Below are 12,329 nucleotides of genomic sequence, written 5' to 3' on the forward strand. Positions count from 1 at the left end.
TTCTCCAATATTCCCTACTCATGGAAATCTTCTTCAGTCACTCCCAAATTCTGAAATTAGGCCTTGTGGAAAAAATTGACTATAAATAGGAAGGACAGAAAATGAGAGAAAAAAGGCAAAGACACCAAGAGGAAATGTGCACACATCAATACTATAGGTACCATCTAATCACAATAGGAACCCAAATGAAGAAGGAGACCTGTTCTCATGATAAGTCTGAGGCATCCGTGTGTTGGGAACCAGCTAGGCTTCCAAATGGAAACAGAAGCATCCAGTTGAATGGTCAGTTATTTTTTGTCCCCCAATTCACAATACAGACCAGGCAAAGGGCCTGTGTTGAGGTGTATATGGGGTGCAATTTCTGTACCTCCTCTTTCTATACAGTCAGTGTAAAGAACACAACCTGTGGTAAGATGGTCAGTTATTTTGTAAAGTAAAATTCTTCAGCTTATGATTGTACAAGGGGAAATAGGAAAGCTAGTGAGACTTGAGGATTGGGGAAAGAGAACTGTCCATCTCACTGCTGAGCATTTACTTGTTCTTGACTAGTTTTCATGAGTTAATGATTTAAACCACCCAATGGCCATACAAATTAATAAGCTCCAGGAGTATAGTTTACACACAGAGACTTGGGTGAAATAACTTTCTCAAAGTCATTGAATTATTTAAATCAGACTAATTCAACAAGACGTATTTTTAAAGGTCTGTCTGATTGTCCCCAGTGGTCTAAATCACAGAAAACCTCTTCACTGGAAGGTATTAATAGCTTCATTTCTAAGTGAAAACCCTAAGAATATGAGAGAGTATCAAAACTATGTTCAAAGTTAGGGGCAGCCCCAGAAACAGGCTGTTCTGGCTCCAAAACCCATTTCTATGACTGGTGACTACTACCTGGAGACTTAGACATTCACTCCTCTATAGACCAGTTCTTTGCCATTTTTGGTCCTGTGTATCTTCTTGAACTGATTAGGAAACACACATAATAATCCTACATTTTCAGAATGATGCACTTTAAAAATAAAAAAAAAAGAAAACCACTAAATAATTAAAGCTTCTGGAACAGAAATTTGAGCATTGAGTCTGATTAACCTGCATTCATATTCTTAATCTGCCAATTCCCAGATGGATAAATTTGGGCAGTTCCCAAGTCTTTTGTATCTTTAACTGTTTTTTCCCAGTAGAGTCAGTATAATAATAATAATCTCTATTTCACTAACTGTTTGTAAGAAAAAAATGAGAGACTGTTAAGAGTTTGATGCCTCAAGACCCAAAATTCCCTTTTAATTTTATACTTTAAAAAATTTTATGCTTTAAAAAATGGAAGAATCTGGAAATTTTTAAGAATAAGAGATTAAGAACTCTGGAGTCTTTTTAAAAAACTTTAAAATGGACAGCTCAGAGATAGAGGTATTGTATAGAGGTCATGCCACACCATACTTTCTTACTAACTGGCTTCTTCTTTACTCAAATTCATCTGCAAGTGTGATCATAATATTGACAGACACTATCAGACTCTGATAACATCTCCCTGGGGTACCAAGTAAGAGCCTTACTTACATTAACTTAAAAGGTATATATTCATAAAGACTAGCTCTACAGCATTTGTAGCAAGTTAGGAAACCAGTGGAGAAATCTCAAAATTAGTTTTCCAATGCTAAATAAAAGGCTACAGACCCAAGTCATTTGTCTCCTGTCCTGTTGGCAATCTACACTGACAAGAAGAAATGACGTAGGGATTGCTGTTTACTTAATGTAACCTATGTCTGAGATGAAATAATTGGTCCAGAAATGAAGAAGACCCTGAATTGCAGAGCATGCTAAAAATCTTCTTGCAGATCATTTTACAGGAATTTAGAACATGTCACTCTTTGGAAATAAGATGAACTGCTTCCCAGGTAAGCTCTCACATACCAATAACATGAGGAACAGTGGACTAGAGGAGTGAACGTACCATTAAAATTAATGCTGGGATTGTCTGATGCAAATAGTACAGTGGGTAGGACTTTTGTCTTTCATGTAGCCAACCTGGGTTCAATTCCTAATACTCCATATGATTCCCCAAGCCCACCAGCAGTGATCTCGGAGTACAAAGAAAAAATAAATCCTGAGCATTGCCAGGTGTGACCCCAAACCAAAAGCAAATGTAAACTAATGATGGAGTTTCAGGTTTTGTTTGCATGATGGAATGCATTTTTGTAACCTTTGCAAGATAGGATAAGGAAGGCACAGAAAAACTGTTGATCAACTCCAGCAATACCAGATACTGAGTGCATTAGAGAAGCAAGAAAACCAGAAAGCTCAGAAAGTCCGAGATAATTCTTAAGAAAGCACCAAACAGAGGCAGAATCACACATATTAAAAACAGAAGATACTTTCATTATTATAACTGAGTGGTTATGATGATGGAAACTACTGGTGATAAGCACTATATGGTGATATCACTCTGTCTTTCTGATGCAGCCATATAGGCCTTTTGCCACTCTGTGTTTTGAAAAGGGGAGACAGAAATAGTACTCTTCCTCCTCTTTGAAAGAACTTTTTTTTTTTTTTTTAGAAAATAATGTGTAATAGTGTATTAAGGAGATGAGCACATTTCCTCAGGTGGACTATGATTATTATAGTCAACCTTTTGGAATAATGACTGAGATATACATGGTGATCTACCCTCATTTGAGCATTTTTAATCAGTCTGAATGGTAAATATAACCTCATATTATAATCATGAGAAGATCTAAAGTTCATCAGGTTTAACAACTGGATAAATGATATACCTATCAAGTAAGTGATTGAGTAGGTATTGTTCATATAACTAACTAATAGTAAGTGATTAAGAAAGTATTAGTGCTCCAATTATTTAAGTAGGTATTATCACTCCAATAATTTTGGCTCCAGTACTATCCTTCTTCCTACTGCTACAAAACCGTCCATTTCCTTGGTCTTTCTCCATTAGATGCCATTTTGAAGTAATTCATTAGGAAAATGTTATTTTCCATATATTGGATTTTAAAACTGCTAAGTTGTATTGAAATCTGATTCTTTCTTTGACCAATTATCAGGCGCCAACATACAGCCTATCACACATTGTTCTTGTCAAAGAGCATGAGGAAAGGATTGCAACATGAGCATGTTTTGTGAAAGTCCCTGGTGAAATTTGTGGCCCTGGATAAAGTTTCTGGATCATTATTTAGTCCATTGTTCTATATTCACTTCCCTTACCAGCTGTTAAGATAATTCATATCAAATTCTTCTTAATGGGAGGATCCATTTCTACCTTCACCTTGCCCCACCCACCCACACATGTACACTTTCACACTGCTTTCAAATGGTACTTTCTCAATTAGGCATCTGTATCCCCTTCAATAAGGAGGGAAAGAGATCCACACACAGAGTTTAAAGTCAAGTAGCTTATGATAGATGCAAAGACTGGCTGCTTCATTCTTTTTTTTTTTCGGGCCACACCCATTAGATGCTCAGGGGTTACTCCTGGCTACCCGCTCAGAAATTGCCCCTGGCTTGAGGGGACAATATGGGACGCTGGGGGATCGAACCGTGGTCCTTTCCTTGGCTAGCGCTTGCAAGGCAGACACCTTACCTCTAGTGCCACCTCGCCGGCCCCTGCTTCATTCTTTATGATGTGTTTCCTTGATTTCAAACATTCATAGAAAAGCAAAGAATCCAATACTCAACAAAATAAATGGTCTCTCCATGAATCTTGCAGCTACTAAAATTAGTGTTCTATATAGAAAAAAGAGTAGAGGTCTCTCTCACTAAATTAGAATATATTAATATCCAAATTTAGCTAATACATTTATTGTTCTAATAGTGCACATATTACCAACTCTTGTGATTTGGGAACTTTTTTTGGGGGGGTAGCACTAAGCAATTACCTGGTCTTACTCCTAGTGGTGCTGGAATAATCATAACAATATGCAGTTATAAGGACTGAACTGAGGTATTCCATGGCAAGACCAGAGCCTTAAATCTAGAACTATTTTTCTCTCTAGCCTACTCCCTAACCCCTTTTATATTTTTAGAAATCATATTTTGTTCAGATTATGGAGGGGTTCTGACACATCTGGAAGCAAATAACAGCTTCTTCAAGAATGATAGACATCTTGTTCAGATTGATATAGCTCTTTTACTTGTGTTCTTCTGTTCTTATCTTTCATGTCTAGAATTAAATTTCTTATTTTTTATTTAGTGTGCTTTGATTATAATTCATGAGCTAATGATACTGCATTACTATTAATTAAAGTCCATAGTTCATATGAGGCTTCATTCTTTGTGTTATATTTTTCAAGTGTATTTATATAGTATTTTTTGGCAAACAAGTAATAACATCTATCTACCATTATAATAGCCAGAAATAATAATTGCACTGCTCTAAAAGTCCTCTGTGCTCCATCTACTCATTCTCCTTCTCCCTAGTAAATACTGATCTGTATATTGTCCACATGTTAACTACTCCGGAAATAATCATTTTTATTATTATTTTGGGGTTTTCAGCCACTCCTAGTGATGCTCAGGGTTGACTTCTACCTCTACATGCAGAGATAAATCTAGGAAGGGAACTATCAGAAGTACTGGGGACCAAAATCAAGGTCAGTTTTATCCAAGGCAAGTGCTCTACCCTTAGTACTATCACTAGAGCCCCTATCAATCATTTCTAATATAGCCTTTTAGATTGCCTTTCAAATAGCATTTTTAACCTTTGTGTTTTATATTATCCAAATAGCATTTGAACTATAAAAATACCATAAAAACTAACTCCTAAATTCAGTAGATGTGATTTACTAGCTAGTTTTTCAAGTTTCTTCCCTGTAACCACTGAATTCTACAGTAAACCTATTGCATTGTTTGATCCTACCATTCTACCATTGTAATAGCTGAATAAAAGTTCTTGAATTCTATGTAGTCTTATTGCAAAATATAATTTGTTTTTATTGTGTGAGTGTCTACATTTACTTAAGAAAATTATGGGGCCGGGAAGGTGGCACTAGAGGTAAGGTGTCTGCCTTGCAAGGACTAGTGTAGGATGGACCGCAGTTTGATCCCCTGGCGTCCCAAGCCAGGAGAGATTTCTGAGCACATAGCCAGGAATAACCCTTGAGCGTCAAATGGGTGTGGCCCAAAAACCAAAAACAAAAAAAAAAAATTAGCTGGATGCTAATGGCTAGCTGATACTGGTAAAAATCAATCAAACAAACAAAAAACTAGTTAGTTGGTTGCTTCTTATTGCTAAATATTATTCAGATAGGCAACCATTTCATTGGTTTACTGGTTCTTCAGTGATGGGCACCAGACCTCTTCCTCTGCTAACTGATCAGTAATTCAAATATTTTTACATGCTTTGAGTATGGAAACTCATGAAAGGCCACTGCTCCTGCATCAAAGGCAACTTAAAGGAAGACTTAGCATTTCCTTCAACAAAGTCAAGTAGAGTCAAGGTCACAAAGGATTAAGGAAAGAACAAATATTTTACTGAGGATTTGTGGAAAGACAAAGATAAAGATGAAGTTACTTATCCCCTGTTTGACTCTAGGTACTGTCTGTCTCTAGGTACTCTCACAGCAACTCTATCTTGGTTCCTCCCTCTTCTCTACCTTCAATATCTATAACCCTTTTTAGATACAAACTGTGTACTCCAGAGATTCTCCCCACTTTCTTTCTCATTATCTGAAAATGAAAGAGTCTCTTGAAAAATAACTCCTCCTTTTCTTCTTTTAGAGTATAAACAAATTGGGCTGGAGCAATAGCACAGTAGGTTGGGTGTTTGCCTTGCACATGGCCTACCCAGGTTTGATCCCGGCATCCCACATGGTCCCTCAAGCCTGCCAGGAATGATTTTTGAATGCAGAGCCAGGAATAACTCCTGAGTACTGCCAGGTGTGACTCAGACACAATAATAACAAAAAAGAGTATAAACAAATATATAGGGTGTGATGATGAAGAATTCTAGTTATGATTTTCACATGCTTTATGCTTTATCTGTCTTTCGTGCACTCACAGCAATATACTAAAATAATTTTAAATGCAATGAGCATACAACTATAAGACACCATCATGCTGAGAATGTGTAATTATTATTTATTGCTTTTATCATGCTTTACATAAACTCTTCTCTAATCAGATTCAATGAGGAAAACAATATTCATTTCATCAGATGTGTGTATTGTTTATAAGCATTCATTATGTGCAAAGCACCTGTAGGTTTAGTTATTTGCATATAATCTTTTGCTTGATCAGTTGAAATAAATTTCCCTTGTAATAAGGAGATTAAATTCAGACTGGTGAAACATTTTCTGAGTTTGGCGTATACCTGCACATTGGAAAAAGTTTAACCTGTGGATGTGGTGAACTGTTTCCTAGTCAGATCAGTCTTCTTCAGAATGTGCCAGTTAAAGGTTTAAAGTAGATTATTCAGTAAGGGATAAGGAAAAGTAGACCATTTCCTTGAATACTTAGTAAAATTTAGAATCACACACCAATTCTGAGAGCCTAAGAAGACTCATACCATATACTGGTAAAGCTATGGGCAATTTGCGTAGTAAAACTCTTTGTTCAGCTATTACAGTCCTCAGCATCATTTGGAATTTTACAATCCTTGGAAGTTGCCTGTGAAATGCTAATAAGACTCTTCATTTATTGCAACATGTCAAAATATTCCTCACAGTTCTACTTACCTCTTTTTCACAGTTAGGCTAAGGAAATGAGACACAGGCAGGGAAATGTAATAGTTGAGTAGGATTCTAAGACTGGCCGTACTTTCGAGTCACTCTAGTTTTTTAGAAAAAGAGTGCTATCATAATCTTTTCTCATTTCAAATATATCTGAATATTTGGGCACAAGGTCTGGGGTTAAATGATTAACAGATTGGGGCTGGAGAGAAAGTACAGTAGCTAAGGCACTTGCCTTGCATGCAGACAACCCAGGCAGACAACCCAGGCAGACAACCCAGGTTCAGTCCCAACACCCCATCTGGTCCTGATCACTACTATATAATAACCCTGAATAGAGGACCAGGAGTAAGTTCTGAGCACTGTATGTGTAGCCCAGCTCCTCCACTCACCTTACAAAATGGCTAGCAGAGTGGTTAAGAAACTTGATTTCAAAGTTATTCACCCTAGGTTCCAATCCTAGTCCTTCCACTTACTAAATATGAAAATTTGATCCACCCACATTATGGTGTCCCTGTTTTTAAAATATCACCAGCAATTAGGCTTGTTTGATCTGAAACACCACCTAAGGATTCTCTGAGTACTATCAGGAGTGAACGCTGAGCACAGAGCTAGAATTAGCCCCTGAGCATCACCAGGTGCCCCCCAATCCAAATAAATAAGCAAATAAATTATTGCCAAATATACATAGCTCTGAAACTACATATAGATTTAAATACATATTACTACTGATATAAGCATGCATCTACAGATATTATTCCATAGATCTGTCATCAAGATTAGACAGATGAATATACAAGAAAATGTAAGCAATCATCATCATTACGATTATTAGATTCTACGTTTTCTTATCTTTTCGTAGATGCTTCTCTAAAGTTGCACTGTTTAGGACTGGCTTATTGACAAAACGGAATGCTCAGGTCAGAAAATTCAGTCCAAAATTTGTATGGAGTTTAGGCAAAAGGAGCAAATATAAATAGGTCTCTATAAGCAGTACAAAAAAGAGATGTCCTCCAGCTCTTAAATTGCACTGCGTATTACTAACCTTCCTCTCAGTTAGTTGAAGCAATGGGTGAAATACCCTGCAAGTATACCCTGCCCCCATATAGTTGGAGCTGCTTTGTAGATTTACTACATGGTAGCACAGAAAAATTAAGGGCTTTTGAGTCAGACGAGGCTTCAAATCCTGTTTGACAGTTTCCAATCTCTGTGATCTTAGATCTGTTGCTTAAATTCTTGGAGTTTTCACTTTCCACTTTTTTTGCTAAATAAAAATGCCCTGTTTTTGGTATTTTTGAGTGGATAAAATAAGATGCTGTGTGCAATGCTCCTGGCACAGAACAAACGCTAAGTGTACCTCCATTCCCTTCTTTCAAATGCTTCTTTCCAACATCTCTACCTATCCTTCTCCTTTCCGAGGTCCCCTGGAGGCTGGAAAACAGTGAAATTAAAGCATAACATGTTGGGGTAACAAGAACACTAGGATTGAAGTGGTTTAAAACTGTTTAAGAGATAAGGAGACTCTCCTAGATTCTGAGGGGAAAGGCAGAGAAAAAATGCATACCTCATAAAAGCAATTTTACTTCAAAAAAGTGGCAGTGTGCTTTCTTTCTTCTTTCTTTCTTTCTTTCTTTCTTTCTTTCTTTCTTTCTTTCTTTCTTTCTTCTTTCTTTCTTTCTTTCTTTCTTCTTTCTTTCTTTCTTCTTTCTTTCTTTCTTTCTTTCTTTCTTTCTTTCTTTCTTTCTTTCTTTCTTTCTTTCTTTCTTTCTTTCTTTCTTTCTTTCTTCTTTCTTTCTTTCTCTTTCTTTCTTTCTTTCTTCTTTCTTTCTTTCTTTCTTCTTTCTTTCTTTCTTTCTTTCTTTCTTCTTTCTTTCTTCTTTCTTTCTTTCTTTCTTCTTTCTTTCTTTCTTTCTTTCTTTCTTTCTTTCTTTCTTTCTTTCTTTCTTTCTTTCTTTCTTCTTTCTTTCTTTTTCTTTTTCTTTCTTCTTTCTTGTTTAACTCAGCTAGTCATTCCACTACCAGCTTCCAGCTGGGCTTACACTGTGAAATATTATGGGCTATAATATGCTGGAGAAAATAGAAAATTTTGGCCTTCTCTGGAGTCTCAGCAAAACTTCTGAAAGTGGCTACCACTTTGTGTGCTAAACTTAGAACCCAACTATGACAATAATATTTGGGGCTATGTGTTCATTTCAGTAATGAAATAATTTGGTGATTTGGCAATGCTAAATTATGTGCCATGAAACTGAAGATCACATAGCAAGTGAGAACAACTTGAATTTCTAATGTTTTATTTCTATATATTTCTGCCCAGTCATAGCTTATTACATTCCCCTATCATTTTAGAAAGATAGAGGCTACCTTTGTCATGTTACCTTTAGAGGTATTGACTACAAGAAGTTGAATTTAATAGCTTCCAAAACATAGAGATCTATCAAGTCCTTGCAATTTTACATGCACTTCAACTATGGTTCACTCATTAGCCCCAATACTCCCATTTATACCAAGCTTTACTAAAAGCATAAAAAGTGGTCAGGCATTTATGCCACTTAATTATTTTCCTGTTTCTTTTCAGGAAATAATAGGAAGATCTACTTTTCTGACTTTTTGTTTCATGGCCATGTACCTTACTTTAGAAATTAAATGTAAACAAAGCGAGATACATGTCAGATCCATATAAAAATATTTGTTTGCCGAAGAAGCTCCCTATAACTTATTTTTATTGGAAATCTGTCATCATCATTTTTAGGGGGGTAGGTATGGCTATTTTTATACTGTATCAGCAGAACTGCATAGTTGCAACAGAGATCTTATTGTCTGCAAAGTCTAAAAGGTCAAAAATGATTATACTTTAACCTTTAAGAAAAAAGTATTAATTCTTATTCCAGACAGGAAGACCTTGTCAGGTAACTGGAGACTGAGTGTCTCAAAGATGCAAGTATACGGTAGTAAAAGCTATTTTAAGTGAATAGATGATCTGGAAGAAATACAGATCAAAGTTTAGAGGGTTGATTAAATTCACTATAAGCTTGATGTGAGCTGTAAATTAGTCTAATGCTAAGCCAATGAAATTTTTAATTTTTTTAACCATGGCACATGACCACACCAAAATGACATATAAATTGTGTCAGTAAATGCCACAGATTAAAATAAAATTACACTGAATAGAGCTTTGGGATCAGGAAATAAATTGAAGAAGTTGGATATTAGGTGATGATAATATAAATGAACATAGAAGAGTACAGGATGGTATTCCTTCTTTGAGGACTGCTACATCCTGCGAGTTTTAAAATAGAAATTTCTGAGCCAGAGATATAGTGCTTGCTTTACATATAGCTGACCCAGTTAGATCTCCATAACCATATTATGGCCATCTGAGTGTCTGGCAGGAATGATCCCTGAGCACAGAGCCAGGAATAAGACCTGAGCACTGCCATGTATAGCCCCTAAATTACAAGCAAATAAGTAAAACAAAGTTCTGGACCAAAATATTTGGCAGGTTTTCACTGTAAATAATTCTCCCATCAGATTTAAGATCAAGGAAATTTCCAAATGTAAGTCATGAGTTGAAACAGTATGTTTTATAGATGAAGTCCTACATAAAAATTTTGAGATCTGACATATTTGGGGCTGAATAGACTCTGTTTTGCGCTACTATATAAAGTAACATTGTGAAAAAAGTTTTGCTTCTCAGATTGACTACAAGACTTCTTATAATGGCTGATGTCATGTTGTTAAGATAAATGTATCTTTGTTAAAAGACTGACTCCACATCAAGTTTAGTTGGTATTTGCAACTCGGATTCAGTGCAGCAAAATAAATAAAGCTTCTTTAGTGATTTTAGGATTCTGAAAATGAATAAAAATAATTAATAAAAACCCTTAAGAATGAACATCTTTGACTTCTAAGTTGGAGAAGTCTCCAGCCCAAATTAATTTATGCTAGGATATTAGAATGGGCTACTATAAAGTTTGAAGTAAACTTAACAAATTTTCTAGAACATAGAAACCTTTAATGGATATATAAATCTGATAGCCAAGTGACTCATTCAAATATTGATTGTTTGGTTAAGTTTTGGGGATTTTGACCCATTCCTGCCTATGTTCAGGAATTACTCCTTGAATACTGATGGTCATTCCTGGGTCACACTTGGCAGTGCTCAGTGGACCATGTAGCAAGTCAGCCCCTGAAGAGGTTGACTGATGGTGGGATGGAGGATGAGGCCTTTTTCTTCCAGCTCAGAGCACGCGTCTGCCACCCTGTCTAGCCCACGGTTCTGAGGTGAGGCGGCGGGTAAACAGCTCGCAGACAGTCAGGCTTGTGGAAATATTCGCTTTATTCGGAGGACAAAACTGAAGTCCAAAGACTCAGCTTCAGTTCCAGCCAGAAAAAGCCCCGGCCTTCCACAGACCCTTGTTTTTATACCCCAGAGTCAGGTACCACCCAATGGTGGGATCAGATACCAACCAATGGTGGAAGCAGAATCAGGTCCTACCCTAGGGTGGGGGCAGAATGCCAGGTCACACCCTAGGGTAGGGCACAATCACCAATCAGTTTAGGGTGAGTAACATAGTAATCCCCCAAAATATTTACATACACAACAGACCATATGTAGGGAAGGGACTGAACCAGAGTTAACCATGTTTAAGGCAAGTGTTTTGACTCCTGTATGATTTTTCCAGCCCCTCAATCAAATCTTGGATAATGACTGCTCATTGAAATACCTTTACTGTGCCCAATGAATATAGGAAATGGAATTTTCCTAGACACCTGGTTGACAGGTATATATCTAAAATACTACTTATAAAGCCTTCCAGAATTCACTTAACTTTCTATATCCAAAATACCTACTTGTCTAAAATAAGACCAAATATTATCCTGCCTCTGAGGTTGGACTAGAAACTACTAAGATGGGCAAGTGCAGAAAACTTATGAGGAAAGATATAATGTTAGTGGATTCATTAGATGATGCTCAAATGGAGACTTATGAAAAGTAAGAAAAATGTAATTGGTGCTAGGTGAATCTTGAAGAAAGGTTGCTGTTAATGAGTTGAGAGGGTTGATAGCAGGGATCTTTATTGACATAGTTCAAGAACCCATAGGCAACTCCCTTCCTAACTTCAATGGTTCTTAAGAGAAAAAAATTTCATTCCCTACCATTTCAGAAAAATTGATAAAATGACTCATTAAATACATTTTATAGACCATTCTTTTATTTCTTAGTCATAATAATCAATAATACCAAAGAATTAAGTGTCCTAAAGATCTTAACCAAAAAATATCATTGATAAACATTTCAGAAGATGTGAGTGAATGAAATTCAGCACACCACAGGTCAATAAAAGGGAAAACCAAAATTCTTGTCAAAAAAGCAACTTTGTGATCTTGTAAATATGTTGGCCTTGTTAATACTCTATTAAACTCAGTTTGGTATCAACAGAGGATTGCATTTGTTTTTATTCCATTAAGCTCATATTTCTAATTCTTATCCATTGAATCACAAAAATGTTCCCTTCCTTTCTTATATATGTTTAATCTTTCATCCTCTCCTGTGCCTGATCTGGGGATCCTAAAATAGTTTATGCATTTGAATTAGAAAGTGTTGATAAAAAAACTGTAACTGCTAAAAACCAAGTGAGATATAACCTTAAG

The 12,329-nt window shown here is 36.3% G+C and overlaps 1 non-coding gene across 1 annotated transcript; it reads right to left on the reverse strand.

Moving 5' to 3' along the window:
* Positions 1 to 292: 292 nt before the first annotated feature.
* Positions 293 to 419, reverse strand: LOC126032358 (small nucleolar RNA SNORA51). Its single transcript, XR_007503855.1, has one exon. It is a non-coding gene; the product is annotated as a small nucleolar RNA SNORA51 (small nucleolar RNA).
* Between the last annotated feature and the right edge of the window lie 11,910 nt (positions 420 to 12,329).

The sequence above is a fragment of the Suncus etruscus genome, chromosome 1, assembly GCF_024139225.1.
Source record: "Suncus etruscus isolate mSunEtr1 chromosome 1, mSunEtr1.pri.cur, whole genome shotgun sequence".
NCBI classification, from domain to species: domain Eukaryota; kingdom Metazoa; phylum Chordata; class Mammalia; order Eulipotyphla; family Soricidae; genus Suncus; species Suncus etruscus.